The sequence below is a fragment of the Athene noctua genome, chromosome 2 (genome assembly GCF_965140245.1).
Source record: "Athene noctua chromosome 2, bAthNoc1.hap1.1, whole genome shotgun sequence".
NCBI lineage: Eukaryota > Metazoa > Chordata > Aves > Strigiformes > Strigidae > Athene > Athene noctua.
Window position 1 is genome coordinate 142,615,017 of NC_134038.1, and position 24,792 is coordinate 142,639,808.

Genomic DNA, 24,792 nt, shown 5'->3' on the forward strand with positions numbered 1-24,792 from the left:
AGTCAATAACTCTCTAACCAAACACAGAAAAGTACAGTACGACACAATTACTGAAAAACAAAATCAGACAAATTTAGTCTAGATACATCAACTTAATTATTACATCGGGTTAGCTAGGCACATAATTCATCTCCTTTTGTATCTTAAATATCAAGCTGAAGTTGAACTAATGATTTTTATTTTGATTTTAAAAAATAAGAATTAAATATTTACCTTGTATTATGTCAAAGACGGAATGGCTAAATAATCAGAATGATCTCTCCTGCACTGAGCGCAGTTTAATATTAAAGAAACTGCAATACACAATTAACTTTAAAAGGCAGTTTTACAGACCAACTCTGTTCTCATTTATGATTGCATAGATCATACTTCAGTTACTCAATATGAAAAAATTACTTTATCTAATGTAACATAAAAATAATTTTAGGAAAGGCTGCAAGTATATTATCTATCTTTACAAGAATACTTCATCGAGAAACAAAGGAAGAGTGACCTATGTGGTGCAATAGGTTAATTGACCACTGGTCATCCACAGCTCTATGTAACATTAATATGAAGTTGAAGCGATTAAACAAAAATCAAAGCTAAAGTAATTGCCCCAAATAATCTGAATATAATGGTGCAACACCTGCTTATGGCACCATAAGATGGGTAGGGCTTTCTCAGCATAGTTATGAGATCTAGCAAAACGCCTAAAGACCTAATCGTACCAAAGAAAACATAATGAACTCAGCTCTTTAGTATTAGGCCCTCATTCAGTAGCAGGGGAGAAGAAATCATGTATCAGATGAAAAAGAATGCAAAAGAAGATCCGTATTTGGTGCCTGAAGAACTGTGAAGCATATTTTCTGTCTCAAAAACCCATAACAGATTAAGTATGTGGGAGGCAATTGTCCTTGTGCTTATAATTAGCGTCCGAATTTAGGGATTTCACTCCTTAATGCACACCTACCCGCCTGTTATTCTTACTATGGTTTTTTTGTGTCACTTAATGGAGATGAATACTCTTTTCCCACCTCATATTTACATCAAGGCTATTTAATTTTTTTAGGCTGCTATAATAGGTTAAACAGCAGTCTCAACATCACTCTTCATCTCCCACTGGACAATGAATGGCATTATAAGACTGAGAATAGATGAAGGCATATTTACATTCATAATGTTCTTGACTATAACATTTATGTAAATTATGATTTTACATTTGCAAATACTGTAATTCTCAGTTTCAATGAATACTTTACTACTCTTTCATCATTAACTTCCTATGTACATTCTGTGGAGAGAAAAAAACAATGAAAAATAAAGAAACTAAGTGCTGTGATCAGAGAGGTACAGATCTGTAAAAGGAAAAAATGCTTTTATTCTAAATTGATCTTACCCCTGTTTAGACAGGGTGCTGGACTACACCTCGCTGCTCATTCGGAGTGCATAAAACCTATAGAAGTTTGTAAGAAGGTAACGAAAATAACCCCAACAAAATCAAACAACTGCATTGCTGTTGAAAATGAAATTTTTTTTCCCCATCTATATAAATAGGTTTTTTTCTATTCATTGACAAAATGCCATGGAAACACTGTTAATTACAGGCCTGCATGTAGAGTTTGGGAGCATGTTTACAGATGTTACACAAGAATGAAAATCTCCCAAATTTTCATAGTTAATTCATTTTCATTCAATTTTCATTAACTAAGCCATTGCTCCACCAAATAGGTAGAATGATTTTTTAAAGATCTTCAGAGTGGAAAAGAAACTTTTATACCTCTCATACCTATCTTAACACATATACACTTGCACACAAAACCCGTGTATTTCTACATATACTTTGTCAGGATTTTTCTGTGATAGTCAGCTAAGTATTTCCTTCAATGTTTTAACATGTAAATCCAACTGAAAAAAACTATGCTTCTGGAATACAAAATTGTCAAATCAAATCGGTCCAAATATTCTGACTTATTTTGAAATGAGGATTTTTTTTGGTGTTTTGGTAAGACCTTAGTACGACATTTTCAGACTATAAATGCAAATATATGTAATGAAACAACTTCAAACTACCAGTCTCAGATACATATGTTATTTTTAAAGAGGTGATTCCCTAATACCTGAGAACCACTATGTGAATTAAGAAATGTTACTTATCTTAAGGAAGCAAAACTGGGCATGTCAGCCCTGTCTATAATGAAATTGCTGCTTATGTATGTCGTTTTTCAAGTTACTCAAAATGCAATCATTAGAAGACTCAACTTGAAATGCAAGGACTGTGCATACATTCAAAGAGAAACTCTTTGAAAGAACAGTGACATTTCTGGTCACTCTTACCTTTGTGCCGTGTAATAGAAATAAATCTAAAAGGACTTTAAGTTTCTGTTCCAGCTTGGCAAGTGGAAAATGTATGCACTAAGACAATGACCCAAACCATCAAATGGTCTCTTCCATTAAGTATCACTTCCCTTTCCATAATTACTTAAACCAATTTATTTTCTGTGGAAAGTACTAAATTTCCAAAGTTTCTTCTGAATGCTTGGCAAAAGGGAAGTCAGTAGGAGTATCACTGCTGCACTGGTCTGAATTATCGTTACCAAACAGAAATCCCTTCCTTTCAGCACCCTACAAATACTGTGAAAAGGGACAGTTATTTTGTGGGACTTCTAACAGCAAAACCTTCAGGGACATTGAGGAGACCTTCCCAAAGTCACAGAGTTTGTTTGCATCGGAAACAGTGAGATAAATCTAATGCCACTCCCTAATACTTGCCTCAGGAAAAATACTGAAACCTTAAACTAACCTCAACATTAATTACAAAAATTAAAATAGTCACAAGAAACAAGATGCTGAAAACTATTTGAACGATGCTTAAGTATTATGTACAGCTTTTACCACAATCCTTCAAAGAAGCTTGCAGATTAATTCTTCTGAGTTTCAGGTTCCTGCATTTTAATTTTTCCTACTAATGATATATTCAAGAAAGTAATTACATCAGAAGAGCAGTGTTAGAAAAGTTACAAAATCTATGTTAGCCAAATTTTCTTTTCAAAGAATCCAGAAACATAAGGCAGATCCCTGTGAATAATAAAAATGACATGAATGAAGAAATCTGCTGAATACTAGAACTTTATTTTTTATATGAAATAGTTCATCCTTTACATGATGTATCATAATATATTATCTTGTGGAATGAGAAAAAGATCTGAAAATGATATGAGAATGGTTTTATGTTTATGCTATTCTATTACATATCTTTGCTAAAAAATACAGTAAAACGAAACCATGATTGCTTCCCCCCCAAAATGCTACAAATCCATGCAGCTTTCATAGCTATAGTATTCATGCACAAAAATAACCACCAATTAATTCAACATTTACATTTCATTAATCAAAATGCATTTAATATGTGAAATGAATATAGACATATAATTAGTTGGTCACTACTTATCTTGCTGGTCACTATTCATCTTGGGGCAAAGTTTCACACCGTGAAATATCCTCAACTGGAGCACTGAATCCTGATTAGATGTAATTACACACTGATTTACAACTTAAACATTTAGCTGTTTCCTTTGCTTTTGTCAAAACTTATTTTTTACAAAGTAAATGTCTTTTTAAAAGTTTTGAAGCCAAAATCCAACTGAAGATATTGTATGACTTTTCTGTTAAAAACAAACCCATCCCCCCCCCCAAAAAACCCTACCCCACTAAATTCCTGTTCAAGTATTTATATTAATACTGAGAAAACTCAGTAACAGTTTGAAAATTCAGAAAAGTACTCCTCTATTTGCTTTAGAGACTTTGCAACGTCTGAGTCTAAATGACCAAAAAGAAACTAAGTACAATCTGTGCTTTCAAGAGCAGTGTGTAATTAAGGTCTCCCTACCATTTACTCAGGAAAGAAATGGTGTTGCTTCTGGATTTTAAATTCATTAAATGACTTTCCTGTCAGACGGTATGAGTGTCTCCAAGCAAGAGTGTCTTGATCTACTTTTTGTTGTTACATCTTATGGGAAGAAGACATTCACCTAAAAAGAAGAGCATTTTCTTCCTTTTCTACTATCTACTCCCCTCTGCCAAATACAGTTATGTGAGAATGTTAGTTTTTTCTTGGCTCCAGCTTGGATCACATTACAGAGTATATTTTTTGGATTTTGAAATAATCTAGATTAATATCCCAAGACAAACTTTGAATATTTATAATATAGAGAAATTCTTACAACTGGTCTACAACTCCCTTGCAGAAGACGAGAAACAAGCCAAGTTTCAAGATACAAGTAACATTCTGGCTGTGCTTTTATGACCTCAACATTGCAAGGCACACATGCTCCTGAACAACAATAATAAAACAATATTCATCCATTTCTCCTAAATCTTGTTCAACTATTTGTAGCAGAATCAATGCTTATTAAATTAATGCTTATTAGAAAAGATCTTACACAATCAGACATGTAACATTGAGAAGACTACTGCAAAAGTTAGTGACAAGATTTTGATCCTTCTTTACAAAGTGTAAAGCTGTAGAAATATGTTCTCAAAGAAAGAGTTTAATATGAAGTATGTACTGTACATCACTCAATGCAACCTTGAATAAAGCCACATGAAGTTGCTCAGAATGGTCTGAGTTTTATATAAAGTTCCACATTAATTTACTCAAATACAATAGAGCACTGATAATAATAACTTCTGACCATTGTGGCTCCTATTACCTTAAATAAATGTTATATATTTAATATGTGTGTTCACTGAATCAATAGCACTCAGCAGTGTGCAGAGGAGCTTAAATTAGTAGGCAGTTGGTCATCACTGTCACTTAAATTTGCCTTTATTCATCTTTCCATCTAATTTCAAATGCTGCCAAGTCACAACAACCATGAAAAACTCCTGCTACTTGTATTGGAGATACAGTCCCTAGTACTGGACCCCAACTGCACATGGTTGCCCCCTACACTGGTATCTGGCAGTATCATTCAGTTTATGTTCAGACATCCAAATCAGTATAACTTAAGAGTAAAAAGCACTAAAATTCTGTGAACTTCCTTAAGAATTTGTCCTAGAAGCAAAGCATTTTATAAGTCCCACAGTATTTCTTGGGTATGAGAAGAGGAAAATGAAAGACAGCCAAGGATAGCCATGAAATAGCATCTCTTCCTCTTCAAAAGAAGTTGCAGACAATTTTTTAGGAATTAATTTTTCCTTAAAACTTTACTGGAACATTATCACAGCTCTGAACACGTCAGAGACAACTGTCTCTGATGGTCACATCTACAGTAAGAGGATCACTTCAAACATACCAAAATATCACTACAACCGTATTTTAAAATTTACACCACTGGCAACACAGCATCTTCTCCCCCCAATGTTTTTTTCATGCAGAAACACTTAAGACTGACACTTTAATCCTTTATGAACAACTTTAACAAATTCTTACTAGCATTTATGATAATTTAAGTTAGCAGTTGCCTCTTACTGAAAAAGAAAAACACAAATAAGTCTTCTGACCAGATTCAAGCAATGCCACTTGTTACCACTGTGATGTTTCTGAAAAAGTTCGAATGTCAAAATGCAGAAGAGATGGCATATAATCTAACTATATAAAAGAGACATACATAATAGTAACCAGGTAACAACAAAGGCAAGAAGTTGCTGTCAACAAGTACAATCGTAGAATGGTTTGCGTTGGAAAGGACCTCTAAAGATCACCTAGCTCAACCTGACATAGGTGGGGGGCACATTTTCCACTAGCCTAGGTTGCTCAAAGCTCTGTCCAACCTGGCCTTGAACACTTTCAGGGAGAGGGCAGCCACAACTTCTCCAGGCAACCCATTCCAGTGTCTCACCACTCTTCTTATGAAGCGTTTCCCTCTTTTATTTTAAAACTAAAGGCCTAAATCCCTACAGATCCTGGTAAAAAGTCTCCCTCCATCTTTCTTATAAGCTCTCTTTAAGTATTGGAAGGTCTTCCATAGTACTGAGGTTTCCAACTAGTGAGGCTGGTTTCCTGGTTAAAATGGAAACAAACTATAAAACAGGCACCAAGTACAATGAAAAAAGCTCTGCCAGAGCTGGCTGGGCTCTGTGCAAAGCCAGCTCAGGCTTCAGAGCCACACTGCCCAAAATAAGACTCAGGAGGCAAATGAGGCATCCTGACAGGGGCAAGGGCAAGAGAGTTGAAGTGGAGAAAGCCAGAGACAACTTGAACTAACAAGGATGTGAAGCAGTACCAATTTTGTCACGTGAGGACCAACAATATAAAGTTTATAAATCCTGACATGGTACCAAAAGAAAAAAAAGGATGTCTGAAATGAATAAGCGAGTAACACACAGTAGTGCTACTCCTCACCAGGAGAACCTAACAACTACTGAAAATAAACCTATGGGAACTGCTAGTCCTGAGGTGACATTATGTACCCTTAAAGGGAACGGATATAACTTCATTTTAGTGCTTTGCAAAATAACTCTCCATCCTGGACCTGTTCTTCCATCCTTTGAAGCTGCATGTCCTGCAAGTTTTGCTACATATGAGAAAAATGTTCTTAGCTTACAGATATCTCACTCTATAGCAAATCACTGCAATACAGCCATAAATTAAACATAGGCACATGGGCCACGCACGCTGTAGCAACAGCAACAACAGAAAAACTGCAATGAATGCATGTTGGATGGTTTTTTTGAAAGACTTGAAATGTTCTGCTCATACAGATGTGTGATGACCTCTATGAGCTGCTTAACAGTGTACTAAATGGGTAATTTAGTTGCTCCACAAACCACAGATTATTGTAGTATTTAAGAAAAGATGCCATCTGTAACATGATTGCAAGTCACCAGATAGTGCTTTTAGACTGATACAGAAGTTTATTTGAACTTAAAGGAAGTAACTGACAAATTATAAAATGCCACCTATTCTAGACCCTATAAGAAAATACCTAAATATCACTAAAAGATTTCTTCTTAGAAAGTACTGCATTTCAAATTATGACTTTCTGCAGTATTTAATTATCTGAGTTAATTCCTCTGAAAAATACAGTTCATGTTTCTTGATGTTTCATAACCCAGCTTATAAAATGAAGACTTCAGAGTCAGGCTGCAAGCCAACAATTACCAACTATTATATGGCATTTAATTACTCCTTAAGTCAAAGGAACTATGTTTAAAGCTATATAGTACTTTGGTTTCCTTATAAATCATTTCAATAGTGCAGCTTGTTTGACCAGTTTCATTATTATGTCAACATAAAAAAATCCGAAACGCAAGAAACTGGGAAGTGTTAAATGAAATCAATCTTGGAGAAGACTGGAATAACTTTAAGCAAAGGGAAATACAGGAAAATAAGTAACTGGCATTTACAAATATTTTCTCTTCGGATAAATTATTGGTCTTAAATATAGGTTTAACAAATTAGGAACAATAAGTAAAACAGATTAAATTATCATTACCACTTTCCCACCAAAGAATTCTTAATATGATTTAATTCAAAGTCTAAGAAATCTATAGCATACCAGTCTTGAAACAACCGTGTCAAGCTTACATTGAAGCAAATGGATACATAATTTTAAAACAATTATACACAAGTCTGAAATACTAGGGTTCCTCAAAAACATCAATTGCAATGTTCTATTCTAAAGCAATATTCATTGCTTTTCTTAATGAAATTTCTGTTTTCTTGTTTTCCTAAGGAGAGCTGTAAGAGGCAAAATGGCCAAGGACAGAAGACATTCACCATTCAGCAAATGCGGGATGGGAAAAGAAAGCAGGTGCATTTTGGCAATCTATTTTAATCGCAAAGACAGAGCAGGCAATTTCATTTTTCTTTCTTCCCTTCTCATTTTCACTCAGCAACCAAGAAGAAGCAGCAGGTCTACTGGTTATATGCATACTATGTTATTGCACGGGTAAGTAAAATCAAGAGATGAAATGGAAGGTAAGAGCAGCAGCCACAATTTCGAGTTTGCATCTCAGGTATCAAGACCTGCCTGTAGCCTGGTCTACCACTGAACAAGCATAATACCTACTTTGCAAATGAAAGATTTCTGGCAGGTTACATGAAACCCCTGCTGTCTGAAGGGAGTCTTCTTCACTGATCTGAACACTGCCTCCAACACTTTCAGTGAGAAAGAAGGGAAGCATTACGCTATCGAATTTGGCTCACTCTGAACTCACTGTGGGGTAGAAGCCAACTTTGTCAAAAGCCTTAATACTTAAAGAAAGATCTCCCAGGCTTGTTCATGAGTGTATAAATCTTGTTTTATATTAAATGTATATTGAACTAACTAGAATATTCAAAAGCTGCTATATAGCAATTTCAACAATTTTAACTAGTCTTTGAAAGGCACGTATCTTCTAGTAATAGGAAAAAATGTATTTTTATTAGTTTTTCTAAGTAACAAAATAAAGTCATTCCCAAAATTATGTAGATAATTATTTACTGTAGCATTATCATGTAATTTTTTTTCACAAAGTAGGATGCAAAGAAAAATGATCTTGACATAACCTATAACAAGCAGTCTAAACACTTGAAAATGTTGAAATCATATAACCATCCATGCTCACAAGAAAAGAGTAAGCTACCAAAAGCACAAGTCTTCACTTCTCAACTCAAATTTTTGACAGTTCCAAAATTCAGGCACACATCCAGAAGAACTTTCTGCCCCATGTCTGGTCAGTAAAGAAATTGAGGTTAACCTTTAATTTTTAATGTCACCTGCAGCCAGTGACTGCTTTTTCTAATGCAAGTGACAGATAAACAGCAAAACACTCCCAAGATGATACACAAAGCACCACACACCATAAGTGCATTTTTATTTTTATACCAACTCAATTTCTCAAATGGATAACCAATGTTCCTACTAATTTACATTAAGAATTGAGTGAGGCATGAAAATTGTTCTGATGCATAGGCTCTAATGTACTGCATAGTGTTCTGTACTTTATTGCAACACTGGAAAAAACTAACTACACTTAAAAGGTAGAGAAACTATACATACAAAAACACAAACGCATACATGTCATACAAAATCACTTCAGAAAGGGTTTTAAACTATCCAGAGCATTATGAAGGAAAAATAACTAAAGTTACTGATGGGAATTTGTAAAAGCGAAAATTGTTCCTATTAAAATGAATGTAAAAGCAAAAATTGTTCCTATTAAAATTAATTTACTGACCTATAATGTCTTGAACTGGTGTTTTTCTGTAGACCTGTACTAGTACTCTATACTACATTGCTAGCATTTCAACTTCCTAAATCCTTTAACAGAATTCAGTAGTATCACCTTAACATTTGCAAGGTAATTCCAAACTAAACAGAGGGAATATGGCAAATTGAGGTAATATAATCCAGCTATTTAAGGCAAAATTGGCAAGTCTTTAACAGCAAACACTGTATCATTACTAAACACTGCCATGTTGTTAATGTAAGAAGAGGTTTGAATTAGATAGTGAATTGCCCCTCCAGTTCGGGACTTAGAGCATATTATAGGAGAAAGCAAAAAGAAAAGCTCCCACTGACACTCTCTCTGTTTCACTAGTTCTGTGAAAAGCAGACTTCAATACAGTTATTCATCACTTTTCAAACTAAATACTACAGTCAATATTTTAATTTGTCTTTTAAAATTTAATATAGTAAAGTGGGGATAAAAGCACTGTTGTTTATAAAAGAAGTGTTTTTTTCTTTTACAGAAAGGTATTTATTTTGGACAACTACAGAAAGACATCACTAACATCATTTTTATAAATTCTAAATGTATAATTATGACATTAATGAAAATGAAGCAAACTCAGTTTGGTTTTTTTTAAAAAAAAAACATAGAAAAATTAACTCACATAGTGGCAGGTACTCAAACACAAAGTAGACAGTTGTCCTTAGAATGATCTTTTCCACACATTCAACAGTCAAGTAGTCAAGTGGATAAGGCCCAGTCACCAGCAGCAACAAGGAAGCTGGAGTAGCAGTCCCAGTACCAGACTTCTGGAATTGACCTCTGGATGGAAAATAAAGATGTTTGAAGAAAAAATTCTAAAAACATTTTTAATTTTTAGTTTGACACAAAGGGATTCAAGTCACCTACAGCATTGGATTTCTTCTGGAAAATTCCATATAACAAAAAGTCAAGTGACCAAAACTAGTATTTTTTACTCAATTCAAATAAGTATTTCACATAATGATATAACAGGAGAGATAGAAACGACAGGTAAGATAAGTCCATGTGGTTCAATTTATTTATTTTAAAGTTGAGAATCTATTAAATTTATTAAATTTTAACTTGAGCGTTATGGAGACTTCTTCAGTATTCAACCTGAAATTTCTATCAGCATGAAATTCTTGGCTATTTCTCAGCATTATTTTAAATTTCTCCTCCTGGGACTAAACTTAAAAAAATGTATTTTACAAAGTTCAGTAACTTCATATTGTTGGATGAATTTGCTATGAAGTGGAAACTTAATTATTAAGATGACCAAAAATAATTGTACAGGGTTCAATAGCACACTACAGCTGGTTATAAACACAATAAAATATTCAAGGCTATGGTTCTAAGAAAAATTTAACAAATCAAATTCCAGCAACTGATCAGCCATCTATCTTTTAATAACTCGAAGCTGTTTGAAAATGCACTTGTAAATCAAGAAAAAAAATCTTTTTAAAAAAATCTCTCTTCAAAACATGTTTATGCAGAATTTTTCAACCACTGTGAGATAATTAAACACTATTCACACAGCAATGAGATACACTGCTATTTTAAAATAATTTTTCCTATTAAAAACATGCAAAGCTAATAGTGTTGAATTGGAAACAGCATCTTCCCTTTTTGAAAAGCTGGTGCTTTACTCTGTTTCTACAGTGTTTCTTTCCATCATAAAACCTAAGAACACAACCATCTAGACACATTTAAAAAAAAAATGTTCTAGAAGACACTGATTTTGCGGGTAAGTACCCAAATAGCTCCTGTAATCTGACCACTGCTGTGAGAACAAATTAAATTGCGTTTAGAAATAAACTATGAAAAACATACTCACTTTGAAAGAATAAATTTTGGGATTTCTTTTTTAAGAAATTAAACACAATTGTCTACATGTAAAGTATCAAACCATTACAAATAAATAGTGGTTTTGGGGTTGTTTTATTTTTTGTTTTATTATTTAGATTAGCATCCTAGATAAAATTTACTAGCATATAAATGTATTTTTATTCTAGAGCATACTTTGAGTTATTAAGCCTGGCATTAAACTTTGTAACAAGATGTAATATATCTAATTCAAAAGGGCTTAGAGTATTCCTGTATTACTTATTAATATGTTAAGTGAACATTGGGACAATTGATTTTAACTAGGTTTTGTGACTAAAACATGTGACAAAACACAATTTTCAAATTACGTAGTCCATTTGTCTTAACTACTGCTCTAATTTCTATAGGTGTTAACAAATTAAGCAAAAAACCCTGCACTGACTAAATAAAGAACAGTAGCCAATTCAGAATTTAAAAGCAACCATCAGCATCATTTATACACAGCCATTAGCAAAGTATCTTTACTGCTTTTCCTTGCTGTTCCACTTTCCTATTTCCTTCTTTTGCTTTTTCTACCCTCCTTCCTGCATTTTCCCCCTAAAAATCCAGTGCTGCAAATGAAGAACAGTGAATATGTATATGTGCAGAGGACTTACTACAGTGAGACCACAGACTCGTACTGAAGTAATAATGAATAGTAACAAATGTATTGCTCAAGTATCACAACAAGTCAATTCAGTCACTGCTGGATCCAATCAGTGACTGGTTTGCTTACAAAGATCAATGTATTTACCATACTAATCCTGTAAATTCTCAATGAAACAACAGAAACACCCCAGCCAGTAGCTTAAATAATGTTTATGTAGCAAAAGAAATAGAAAATATTACTCCATATAAGTTCTGAAAACAGAGGAGATGACAGTGTATTTCATATCAGTGCAGCACAATGATTTTCACATTATTCACACAGTTGTGATAACAGTTTGCAACAAGTTACACTGTAGAATGGTCTCTAACACTGCATTGAGGAGAACAGGAAAAGCATGTCTCCCCATTTAAGCACTTGGACGAGCTGAAATCAAAATATAGACTTATTGTGAATATGAAGAAAATTACATCAGTGAAAATGAAAACTCCTAAGATATGTTGCTCAACTAATTTACAAAACAGAACATAGGATTTTGTTAAGATCTGTATAACATGACGTAAGATATAAAGAACATTGTTCTTGAAAAGTAAGACAGAAAGTAACTTGACTACATGAGCTAGAGAATATCAGTAAGCAGAAACAGGAAGGAAACTGCCTGTATTTTAGCAAAGGTGATGACGTCCTCATGTAGACTGCTCACTTTTGTCTGAAGGATCCATACTAGACATTTCTGGAACCTACATAAACCAATAACATGTCAAAAGCAGACTACCTGTCAGACTTCTTGAATGTTATTTACAGAAAATAGCTTTCAAAATATGAATAAAGAGCTTTCCTTACTTGTGTAGATGCCTGCATGCTCACATAGGATGGAGGAAAGCAAGAATTCAGTATCATATCATATGCTAGTAGAAGCTAACAGCCTAACAACTGGAGTTACTCCAGTGTTGAAATGAGTAGGTATCAGGAAGAAAATGAACATAACTTAACTTAAACTTCTTAAATGGAAATATTTAGGACAGCTCTATTTTGCATCTAACAAAACAGGCACAGTAGTACATACTTCCCAAGGGAGTCTTTATGTTTCCCACGGTCCACTAGTCCTAAAACTATGCTCCTGCTTGGAAGATTAAGAACATGAAAACATCCCAATGTTTTTGCCACTTGTTTGCAATAGGTCTTATCCTTTTAACATGCACTAAACTAAAGCCACTTAATTGGGCAGGGGGAGAGAAGGCAGTGAAAAAAGAAAAAAATCAGCTTAATTTTGCTATTCTCTGTTCTTCCTCCCCCAATACTGTTCCCCTTAAAAAGAAACTATGTAACTAAGAATAAATGTAGCAAATCATATAAATTACCTTGATGTTTCATTGTTTTGGTAAATATATTTGATTCTCTTCTCATCAAGAATCAATGGAGTTCCAAAAATCTATGATGGATCTAAACCTGAATGCTTTTCACACAGTCTTTTCTTTTAAGTACATAAACTTTAGATTACACTTTCATTTTGAATAGCCACATATTATATTTTTGACATCTGTCCATCATAATACTGTACCAGAATTAAAAACTAAAAATACTAAAACTGGTATCAAGCTGTACTGCAAGTATTTTAAAAACAGAATATGTGGCCTGCTTAAAGTATGAAATTTGGTATTGTAGAGAGTCTAGGAATGTCCCACTTCTGCATTGCTTCTCAGGTGTACATATGCACAAAAGAGCATTTTAAGATGCCAGAAGCTGAGTAAGACACTCACTTGGTACAGGTCTATTAAATCTGTGAATGCAGGAGCTGCTGCATTTCACAGTCTATTATTTATATGACAGAATGAAGATCTGAAAACATGAAATATAGCCTTAAATTATTCACTTATTCTTTTCACAAAAGGAAAAACCGTCAATCTAACACTAAAAGACTTCAAGCATATTTCTAAAGGTTTCATGAAAATTGCCTTATTTATCAAAACTTTATTCCCTCCGTTTGTTCATTAAATACTGTAGCTTTGCATTAAGGTCAAGCAGTGTCAACCAATTACTGTTGCTGGAAAAGTCCTACTTCCTTAATACTCAAAGAAACCATGGTATATAGTGAATTATTTTAATAGGCAAACTGAACACTGTTTACCCAAAGTACATTTCAACCATAAAAATGTATTTTAAGGGTTTCTATCAACAATCAATTATAGTACTATTTATTATCACAGCAGCATTAAGCATGATTCTTTGTCTGCTTAAATGCCAGCCTTAAAAAATATACATCTATTTTAGCATATTCAGCAATATTCCGTTTGTAGCTCATACTAAAGAAAATAAGAAAAATTAAGTGGCCTATAAAGCAAACTGGAAGGTAAAAGATAAAACACTGAATTTTAAAGAGACAATATCAATTGGTATAAACATTCTGGCTTCTGTCCTCATCCTTTAGTGTTGGGCAAGAGGGCTTAGCTTATATGAGAGACCTGAAAAAAAACCCCACCCTGATTTCTGTGCTCCTAATTTTATAGTTTTATTTTAGGGTAAAATTATCTGTCTTGCAATAGGCAAGAAGAACAGGTGAACAACAGATGAATCATGGATTTTATGCGGTATGTACAAATTTATTAAACATCAAGGAAAGGCCACCCATGGGTCATTATACCAAATACCAAAGTCACAGTTGTTCAGGATTAAAGGATTTCCATAAAATATTTTGATGTAACAATTGGAGATAGAGTCCCCCTTGTCCTAATTCAATCTTTTCCCCAACCCATTTTAATGGCCTGCGGTACAAAAGACTAAAATGATGATCTAATATGTAATCACCTCTATCTTTACACAAGTAAAATTTTGCATGTCATTTCCCTTTGGAACTGATCTGTTTACTCCCATTTCACCTAGAACATAAGATGCGATGAAAAAACAGTTAATTTTCTGATGGTAACCTCTGAAATCCTATTGCTGTGAACCCAACTCTACCTTTCTGAAGTTACAAAACAAGCAAAACCAAATAAAATGTCTTCTACACATCCTGTCAGCTTGTCTCACGAGAAAAAAGTTTTCATCCATACCCTGCATAAGTGATCAATGAGACCTACAATGATACACGACAAACATACCATTCCTACAAACAAGGAGAGGAAATAACTTAGCAAAAGGAATGAAAAAAAAAACCCTGAAGAGTTATGCTGAAAATTATGGAGGAAGAAAGACATAACAGAGTAGGATCTGTTGTCTCATTATTTCGAAGAGATCAGAATAAAGAAAATCAAAAGAAGTAGAAAATAAAAAAACAAAACAAAACAAAAAAACAACCCAAAACCCACTAAAACTTAGAGCCAGCCCTCTCCTGTTCCCCCAGGTGGGATAAGTCCCACCTACAAGTTCCAGCCTACCAGTAAAACCTGAGAAGATTTTAGAACCAACTATCACACAACCAAATGTCTAGAAGAAGTTATAAGAAGATAAAAGAAAAAATATAGATCCCTTTAAATTCATTTGAATTACTTCACTGGGTGTTAATTGGCTTCATGGATGAGAGGTAACGGTAGATTTGATACAAGGTTGTGATTAGAAAGATTTTTAACACGTTTTGCATTGTCGCTGCCAATATAATGAAATACTGTCCAGACATAATCACCATAAGCTGGACACAAAAATTACTGAAATCGGAGAGCAGTTGTTCTTAAAAATAATTTTTCAACAGCTCTGTCAAACTGGATATATATTTCAAATGGATCTCAGAGACATCTGTTTATATCTGTTTCTATCTGCTACATTCATAACAACCCTAGTGACTCAAAGGCAGTGTGGTTATAAAATCAACAGATAACAACATACTGGGAGAAACCAGCAGCACCTCAGAGGACAGGATCTGATTTCTGAATGCTTTTGGAAAATGGGAGATATGGTCAGAAATCAACAAGGTGATTCAATAAAGACAAATCCAAAGTGCTACATTTAGAAAAGACGCATCATAAACATGAATACAAAATGGATCAGCAAAAAAACATTACACAGGGAATCAATGGATAGAGAAGAATACAAATCAAAAGAATAAATTTTGTGGTATCTTTCAAAAATGCATCTCACTGAAATAGGTTGGCAAACATGTGATGTGTATGTGGGTTGGTGTGTGCATGCATGTATGCACATGCATGTGAAGAACTGATATTTACTTTTTTCCATCTCTTACTTAGCTTTATACAGTTTTGGACATCATAATTCTTAGAAAGATGTAGGCAAAATATAAAAAGTGAGTGAGAGTGTGACTTTAGGAGTGCTGGGCTATTTCACTCACTGAAGCTTCTCAAGACAAGATTTGATAAACATACTTGGTCCTGCTGTAGGAAAGATTGAAAAAGATGGTAATTTGGGATCTTCCAGGCAACACTTTTCTCCAATATCAGTTCACCTGCCATAGCCAATCACAGTAAGAGACTGCAGAAAAAGGAAGGCTGCCTCTGTACGTCTTCAACAGTGTAAATTCTCTCACTTCCTATCTTCTGACTCCCATATTCAAAATCATCACATCAATTTCCCCTGCTAGGGGGGACAGGTGGAGAGGAGATCATTTACTCTGTGCAGTTGCTTTTAAATTTCCTCAACATGAGCCAGTACTAGACTGAGCACATCTATGAGCAACTTCTCCTGTCTTATTATTCTTTGGCTAAAATCACCTAGCATTTCATGTAAGAAAAAAAGCGCATCACTGATTATTTCTATTTTCATGTTACATGTGTGACCTTAACAGGAGCACAAACAGTTTTGTATATGAAAACCTAATGTACAAATATTACGGTTAAAGAAATCATATCCTGAATTACACAACACAAAACGAGTGTGTTTTTAGAAGGCCTCCTTTCCCTGTGCTGGCTTCTTCAGCCATTTCATGGATAGCTCTTAATAATTCCTTACCTTTTGTCCTGTAATAACAATAGAAAATTGTTTGCAAAATGAAAGTGGCATGCTAATCAACTGCTCTTCTGCAAATTAAGAGAACAAACTTCAGCTTTATGGGACAGTATAGTGGATCAGAAGAAATGGATCTTCCCTACTGATGAAACCATCCTTGTGAGGATAGAGCAAATAAGCTCTGCTTTTCTAGATCCATCAGCTCTACTGGATAACACTAGCCAGCAGTGGGAGATACGGAGGTGGGTTGTAAGATAAGGAACAGGCTAGAGGCAAGAAGAGCTGTTATAATTATAGCTGGGAACACAGAATTTGTTAAAGGAAGTCTACTGTATAATTACATTTGAAAATTTAGCAAGATGCCCAGAGGCTGGCTTGCAGCTGTCAGGAACTGGTAATGCTAGAGTTCTGCTCAGGAGGCAACAACTACTGCAGCTAAGCACACCTCCCTGTAGTTGAGTTGACTTTGATAAGGCAAAGGAATTACTTCAGCTAAAATTAGTAAAATTACACAACATATGAGATTATACCTATTCTAAGTAAAAAGTGTTCAGGGATTGGGCATTATTTTGAAGAAAACTAAATGTAAATCTGCTGGTTTCGATACTACATTAAACATATTTTTGAATGAGTGACAATGGCAGCATTTTGTGAATTTCACGTTTTATTTAATAACAGTTAAAATACAGAGGTTTTTTAAGATATTCATTCACAATCAAACTAACCTCATCTACAGGTTTGTATCAGTTTACATACAAAGTCATAGTCCTCACTTTGGTTTATGTGCTCCAATCAAATGAAAAAGAGTACGTGCAATGCAGACAGAATGTAAGATTAAAAATACCCAAAATCTGTGTATCTCTTTCTTTCATGGATTTAGAGCTGAAGTGATCTTGCTACTGAGAAACAACCAGTAAACTACAGACATTTACCCAAAGCAGTAATCTGCTGACAAACTGATCAAGTATGGAATATGGTTAAGCCATTTTTGAAAAACAGGTAGGATTAACCAATTGAAAAAAATTCTCTTTTATATGAAGTTAATGCTTTAAAAAGTATATTTTGCTAATTCAAATATTAGCAAACCAAGTGCTGAGCATGTTGGAAAATATCAACAACCATAAGCATTACTGGCGTTTATTTAAAACACATCTGGATAAAGAATTGATAAATAATCATGATACAGTCAAAAATTTGACCATTATTTGGAATTCTGGCAAATTCAAAATTAGGTTGTCGTATTGTTATCACAAGAAAATAAAAAGCTCTAGAAGACAGTGCAGAGACTGCAAGTGTAAAACAAAACTTTACAGTAGAACTATTTCTAAATGCTATGACAGCTGCTTTTTTTTATGTCAGACTTGTAACTTTATAAGAAATTTAAGTATATATGTCTGCTTGGCATTATGGACTGTAAGGACAGAAAACAGAGGGTTATTTCACCTTTAATTAAACAAGCTACTGGTTCCATTTTGAAAAGGTGAAGATTGAAGAAAGTGCTTAAATCCTCAAATAATGTTTAAGTGCTGAAATTATAATTGCAGACAGTACATCAACTATTTCATATTTGCTCCATCAGACTAAAGATACTCTTGTTTGATGCCTCATTATTATAATCAGTTTAAATACTACAGTTGTCTTCTCTATAGAAAGGTAAGAATATTTTCTAGGTAACATAGGCTTTGCTCACTTAGAAAAATGTTCTCAAGACTGAATAAAAGGTTCCTTTCTGTGCATCAGGTCTGGCTTTTGCTCAGTGTAACAAGGCTGCTTTTTGCTATCTATAATATTTCATTTGAGGAGGGAGGAGGAAAAATCCTAAGAAATCAGCTATTTTATACAAATTTCCTCTAATTTTCATTATATAAAGATGAATGAAGGATGTTCATTTCAACAAAAAGGGGCACTTATTGAACACAGAGTTTCAGTTTTGTTTGCCTTTTACAGATAATTAATCTTTACAATTTAATTTATTTCTTTGCTTTCATTTTTTAAGTAAAATACAGTCATTTGAAAAATTCAAGTCTTTGAAAGACATACCAATTAAATGTAAGTAGGTTTTTTAAAAAGAGAAATTGAAATTAATTTTGAAAGAAACTTCAGGAGCAAAATACTGATTTCAGACAGTGACCTAGGTTTTATTCAAATATGATTTTTTCACGACTATCTAACTTCAAATATTCTGAGCCTTGGTCAATTTTGGTTGCATAGATATTGCAAATGTAAAAGAAAAGTGTCAGGCTTCCTAATGATTTCCTCTACTTCAAGCATAATAGTTTCCTATGCTGACTTTTGTCATATTCATCTATATTTCACTATATAATGCAGCTTTAAGGACTCCAGCGATCCCTTCAGGAATGTACAGAGAACAACTCAGTCTTTCATCTAAAGTATTACTACAGAAGAACAAAAGCGTTTTCATGAAATAGTTAACCTTATGTACCAACAATTTCACAGTGAAATGTAAGAAAGCACACTAAATTGCTGATAGTTGCATGTTGTTGTTGCTCTTGCTCTGGACAAAGAGAAGCCTTTAAATTTCTTAATATTGATACTGAAAGAAAAAGAATGTCTTATATGGAATTCTTCTGTAGATTCTAGTATGTAAGCACACAAATCTATAAATCTAGGGGGCACTTTTACCTCTATCTTAATACACAAAAAAACCCCTAAACATAAAAACAAAACAGAAGGAAAAAAAATTCAGAATGACCTTCCTTGCTTAGTAAATAATCAAAAATGAACAATGCTCACACTTGTAGAGAATGGACTCTTCCCAAGATATGAACTTTTTAAGCAAAAAGCTTTGTATGGAAATAAAATTTACCAATACAATTGACAAGTGTTAGTTTCCCAACAGCCAAAAAATGAATGAAATCTGGCCGTGATTTCAAGTAGCTCTCCTTCTTCTGCAACATGATGCTTCTATCATCACAGGCGTGGTGTGCAATCAATACGGTTTTAAAACATAAGGATGTACAATATCACACCTTGAATCACGAGTGCTGAAGACCAGTCCCACTAAAGCTCAAAGCCTGTGAATCAAAAGACAGCTTGTTGTATCTCTGCCAAAACTTGTTTTGACTCTACGCATATCTCTGTACATACATGAGACTAACCTGCCTTTTAGATAATAACTGTCTTGAAAGAGAGTATCTGCCAGTTTTATGTTTTAGGTAAGGAGTTATGACTTCTGTAACATCAGAACATGTTTCCATAACATGATAATTTGCATTTTCACCCCCTCTTATTAGCACTTATGTATCTATACACTGAAACCAGCAATTTTCAAAAAAGTTGCATGGCACAACACAACTATATATATTAACTCAACATTTCCTAGAGTTTTAAATGTATGACCATTTTTACGAGGTTCACGTTACCCATCCACATGAAGGCATGCTTTAACATAATGGTACTTAAAATGGCAAGAAAATAGCTTACAGCTTCTAAAATTGCCTTCAAATATTTTAAATAGTTTGCCTCTATTCTTTTTCTCATAAAACAGGGGATGTCAAAGAGCATATAAAAATTCCTAAATTAAGGAAAGAAAAACAAGAATGCACATTATATATAAAGTAGTAATAGGCAGCGACAACTTCGCTAGGCTGTGACATATGACATCTGGTAGACTATTATCATAATAAATGGGAAAAGTAGGTGAGATTCTGTCAACAGCAAGGTAAGAAGAAATGCATCTTCATCAGAATGACAAACATATCTGCCTTTAACAAACACAGGTCAAACTGAAATTGAAGTATCTATGAGTTAAATATTTTCACTTTATTTAATCCCCTTTTCTTTTTGATTTTAACAATTTCACTAAAGCATAATGTCGTCATTTATCAGAGATAAGTATTTATGTAATTTATTTTTAATGAGGATAAATTAAACTTGCTAATAATCAATGGCTAAAAACTCACAAGAAATAGACTATTACTTTTTCACACTTTTACAAATCACTTTAACTATGCAAAGTAGTAACTTAGATTGTCAAACAACAGTCTAAAAATACTATACATCAATCTGTGACTCCTGTTGGTATCCCCATACAGGTACCACATAGGTATTGAAACAGCTTTAGCTCTGCAGTTGACCAGTTGAATGGTAAAACCACCAATCTCCGGGGGATTGTACTACTTATTTGATGGTATGTACAAGCTACAAAAATAATTTCTCATACAAGAGAAAGAAGATGGAAGCAGTGACTTTCTGAAGGTAAGTCATGTTCCCACAACTCATGTTTCTTATGGTTCATTTTGCTCTGTAATTTTCAACTTCATGTCAGCAGATGAGAACAAATCAAAAGAACCATCATAAAATTCTTATTCTATGGAGAGTGAAAATTGTCACTGGGTGCTTGAAAAAATGTTCGAATATTGTCATTTGTAACTAAAGCAGGACCTAATGTATATTTATTTTTTTTGAACTAGATATATACCTGCACAGTAACATTTACCGGATTATAAGAATTTTCTGCATGTAAAATGTAGCAGAAGTTTGAAAGTCACCAAGTGAACAGTCACAATGCAATGATGAGTTTTTCTAAGAGTCACATATGGAAAAATTCAGGAAAGTAAATGGAAGAGGCATTTTTTACTTGGTTTTGATATGAAAAGATACTTGGAAAAGCAAATTCCCCAGAGGTACTGAAATATAAAATTCTGAAAGAAAGATGGCAGGAAAAAGGTAGAATATTAATGTCACTGTATTCCTCAATACCTGTTTGCTTGATGCCTTATTAGTTTGGGGGTCTTTCCAATGCTGTGATGGTGAAGGAAGTCTATATGATGGTATTTACTTTTAAACAACTTTCAATAAATTAATGAGTGATTTGGTCACATATTTCAGACTTCATTAGAAGCTGATGGCATTAAGATACTAGAGAGATTGATTTGGCAGTTGTGTCTCTATCTCAAGTGTACTCTCATTTCATAACTATTGTCTCTTGTAACACATAAATGAGGCTCCTTGAAATGTGAGGACAGAAAGCACAAAAATGTTGCCATTTCCATACGCTCTAATAAATGCTTGACAGAGTTTAATGCCAATTTAAGGTGATCTAACAGAAGACACCCAAACAGATATCCCATTTTGACCTTCCTCCAGAAGACAAGTTTCTTCTGTGAACCAACTTGTGTGCAGCCTCTCCTTCTTCTCCCATTCACTGACAAAAGAGCTTGGAAACACAAACCTGTTCTAAACTTATTCAGTCATTAGAAGATGGAGCATTAAGAAAGATGGAGTAAGACAGCTAATATGTCCAAATAAGGTATGTAAGCAAAGTGGAGATTTCCTTTTACATGGGTTGAATGGCACACCCATTTTGTATGGTTGCAATTTTATTCTAATATCAATTTTACTGTTTTTAAATCAACTACCAGAAGCTTCTGGAATGTATGATAAACATCTTCTTGCTTTTTCTTTAATACAAATCCAAATGAATGCATACAGACTTGCACAAGAATTTAATAAAGGAGGATGGGGAGATCTAATGCTGCATGAGGCTGGGGTTGGAATGATGTCAGTGAGCTAGGGCTCAGATTCCATTCTTGATGGTAGGTGTTGATATGCATTCTTCAAAAAATTGGGCAAGTCACATTCTGCTGGAAGTAGTGAGAATGGCACCTGTATTTCAGAATTTCTACTTCCCTTTCTGTAGTGTAGCGCAGTTGCAATAGGAAAAGTAGATTATAAATGGACTTAACACAGAGCTCTACCTATTTACTGGACTGAACGTGGGTAAGTGTTTACTGCTCTTCCTCTCAGCAACAAAAGAGGTAAAAAGAAAAAACAAAATACAGTAACCCTGGTAAACAGTAAGTGATGATAGCTGAATGATCACTATTTCAGTTCATGGTAATTCTGTGGTTCTGAAATTTGTTCATGCCCAAAACTGAAATGAGTATCTACTGAACATTACCATCAAGACACATGGCTGTATAACACTTCATAACTTGGTTACCAAAAGTTTTTCACTAAAAGATGGAGGTTTCACTCACTATTCTGTCTGACTCAGAGCACAGTTTTGCATCATGAATCAGTACACATAAAGACAACAGATTTGCACATAGCACATTCTAAAACACAGTATGGGGGCAGGATCTTCCTTTCTATCTTAAAACCTTCCATAGATGCTTTCTGGAAAAAGACAGGTCTTTGCACATTTCAATAAAATTACCCTTTAGTAAGTATGTAGTGCCCATCAACTCTACTAGAAGCTGCAATGAAACTGGAATAGCTTTGCATAACCTGATAAAGATACACTTCTGACTTCGCCATATTTCTCAGCAGCAGAAGCATCAAATTTCTGATGTTGAAGGCAAGGAATCTGTCAGTCCACATCTGTGGTTTTTGGTGAAGTTTCTTTGATAGATTTAGCACGAGCATAGATAAAGATGAACCACAGAAAAAAGTCACAAGTAAAACAAAGCAGACACGTTTTGCAAGTTTTCAACACTCAGTTAAAGTTCTCAGTGATTCCAGTTCCATATTTGGGGCGGACAGTACTAAAGGGCAAGACTTTTTAAGGCTGAGAAATGTTTTGGATGTTGATCTCCCTTGCAACACCACCTTCATCTTTTCAAGCACATCTATTCAAGATAGAGAACATATCACAAATCATGTCTACACAGAAAAACTGCATCAATTTGCTACCCTAACCTGAGCATCTTTAATAACAGAACTCATATTCAAAACAGCAGTTATACTGAGCTCAAGAGGAAGACTTTAAAATAAAAACTATAATTAAGTACTGCTGACTTTGGAGAACTGAAAAATAAGGAAAGTCACAATCGTTAAATGTTACAGATATAAGAGAAACTAAAATAACGTATGGAAGTTAAATAAATGGGATATGGTATATTTCAATAGACTTCATATGTTCTTTTTGATTTTACAGTCCAAATACAAAAACAAATATCTCAAACTTCATCCACAGAAATTATCTAGAATTATGAAAATATTACTATTTTATAAATAAAAAGATAATCCAATCATTAATGCTAGAAAGCATCGATTTAAGCTCACTTACTCTCCGAGAAAAAAAAAACTAAACAACTACATTTGTTAATTCCTTAATGTAAATTTACAATTGATAAGGTAAACTTGAAGAACCTGGAAATTCCATCACAGTAATGTAAATGACCAACTAATAGCCAAATAAATAATAGATCTAGTGCAGACTTTACTCTGTGGCATAAATTTGTTGACAATACATTCCTCAATAAAGAAAAATTGAATTATAGCCTTAGGGTGGTTTAATTTGGTACAAATTTTGAATAATGTTATATACATTTCCAAAGCAGATGCTAAGAGACTCTACAAGGACACTCAGCTCAATCAGAAGCCAGATTAAAGTTCCATCTGGAACGGAACAGTTCCACAGCTCTATTACAATTAGCAGAGTCACCAATGTCAGACTCAAAAGTTGGGTGATGTAAAACACTTTCTCTTCAAAATACAGCTATTAGCCCAGAAACCAAACAAGTAGCTCACACACCTTTAAAAAAGAACTTTTTAAGCAGTCACAAACTTGTGCTTTTGTAGCTAGCATGAGAACTCTCATTTGTATTATTATGGTCATGTGAATCATGAAGACTATCCAGAGAGAATGATTTTATGTCACCTCTTCCATTGCATGCATGTAACATCAAAAAATCACATGTAGCTGCAATACTCAAAATATCAGCAGGCTGAAAATAGCACAGAAACTCTTTGCATGAAATAGAAGTCAAGATTGGATTGAATTGCCCTGATCTTTGCCTTCCCAATTCCCAGACTTCCTGTTATGAAACAAAGCATTTTCCCAACATGACATGCTGAAGAACTGCATCCTGAAGTGACGCATCTTTAGACAAAATAAAACAGAATTACCTATGAAACATGGCTGAAAGTCAAAGCCTAATTCTTCAACCAAATATTCAACAGTGTAACAGTGTTTTCCTAGATTAAAGCAATAACCAAATTTCAACTCAAGTTTACTACAAGAAAGCATCCTTTCAAAGCACAATTCAGCAAACAGCAGTGCTGATAGTAACAAACACGTTCAAGACAGAAAAGCAAAATACGACACATGCCTTAAATTTACTATTTTACCATTTAAATAAATAACACATCACACAAATAAGCAAGCCTCAATGAGGAAGTTAGAAATCAAATGCCCATATCTTGCATCTCTTTCCCCCCAAATAAATCCACAATGGATAAGTAGCAACACAGACTTTTAAAAAATTACATCTCATTACATACATTTTCATCAAGAAAAGACT

At 34.1% G+C, this 24,792-nt stretch overlaps 1 protein-coding gene across 5 annotated transcripts in view; it reads right to left on the bottom strand.

The window, feature by feature from the left end:
• The window catches only part of TBC1D5 (TBC1 domain family member 5), a 327,916-nt gene that overhangs the window by 247,123 nt on the left and 56,001 nt on the right, over window positions 1–24,792 (bottom strand). For 4 of the 5 annotated variants that reach the window (XM_074900506.1, XM_074900500.1, XM_074900502.1 and 1 more), the window contains one exon: window positions 9,803–9,960. The exons of the other annotated variant lie outside the window; for it this stretch is intronic. The gene's annotated coding sequence lies outside the window, so the exon portion shown is untranslated. The remainder of the gene's footprint in view (window positions 1–9,802; window positions 9,961–24,792) is intronic. 5 annotated transcript variants of the gene reach the window in all.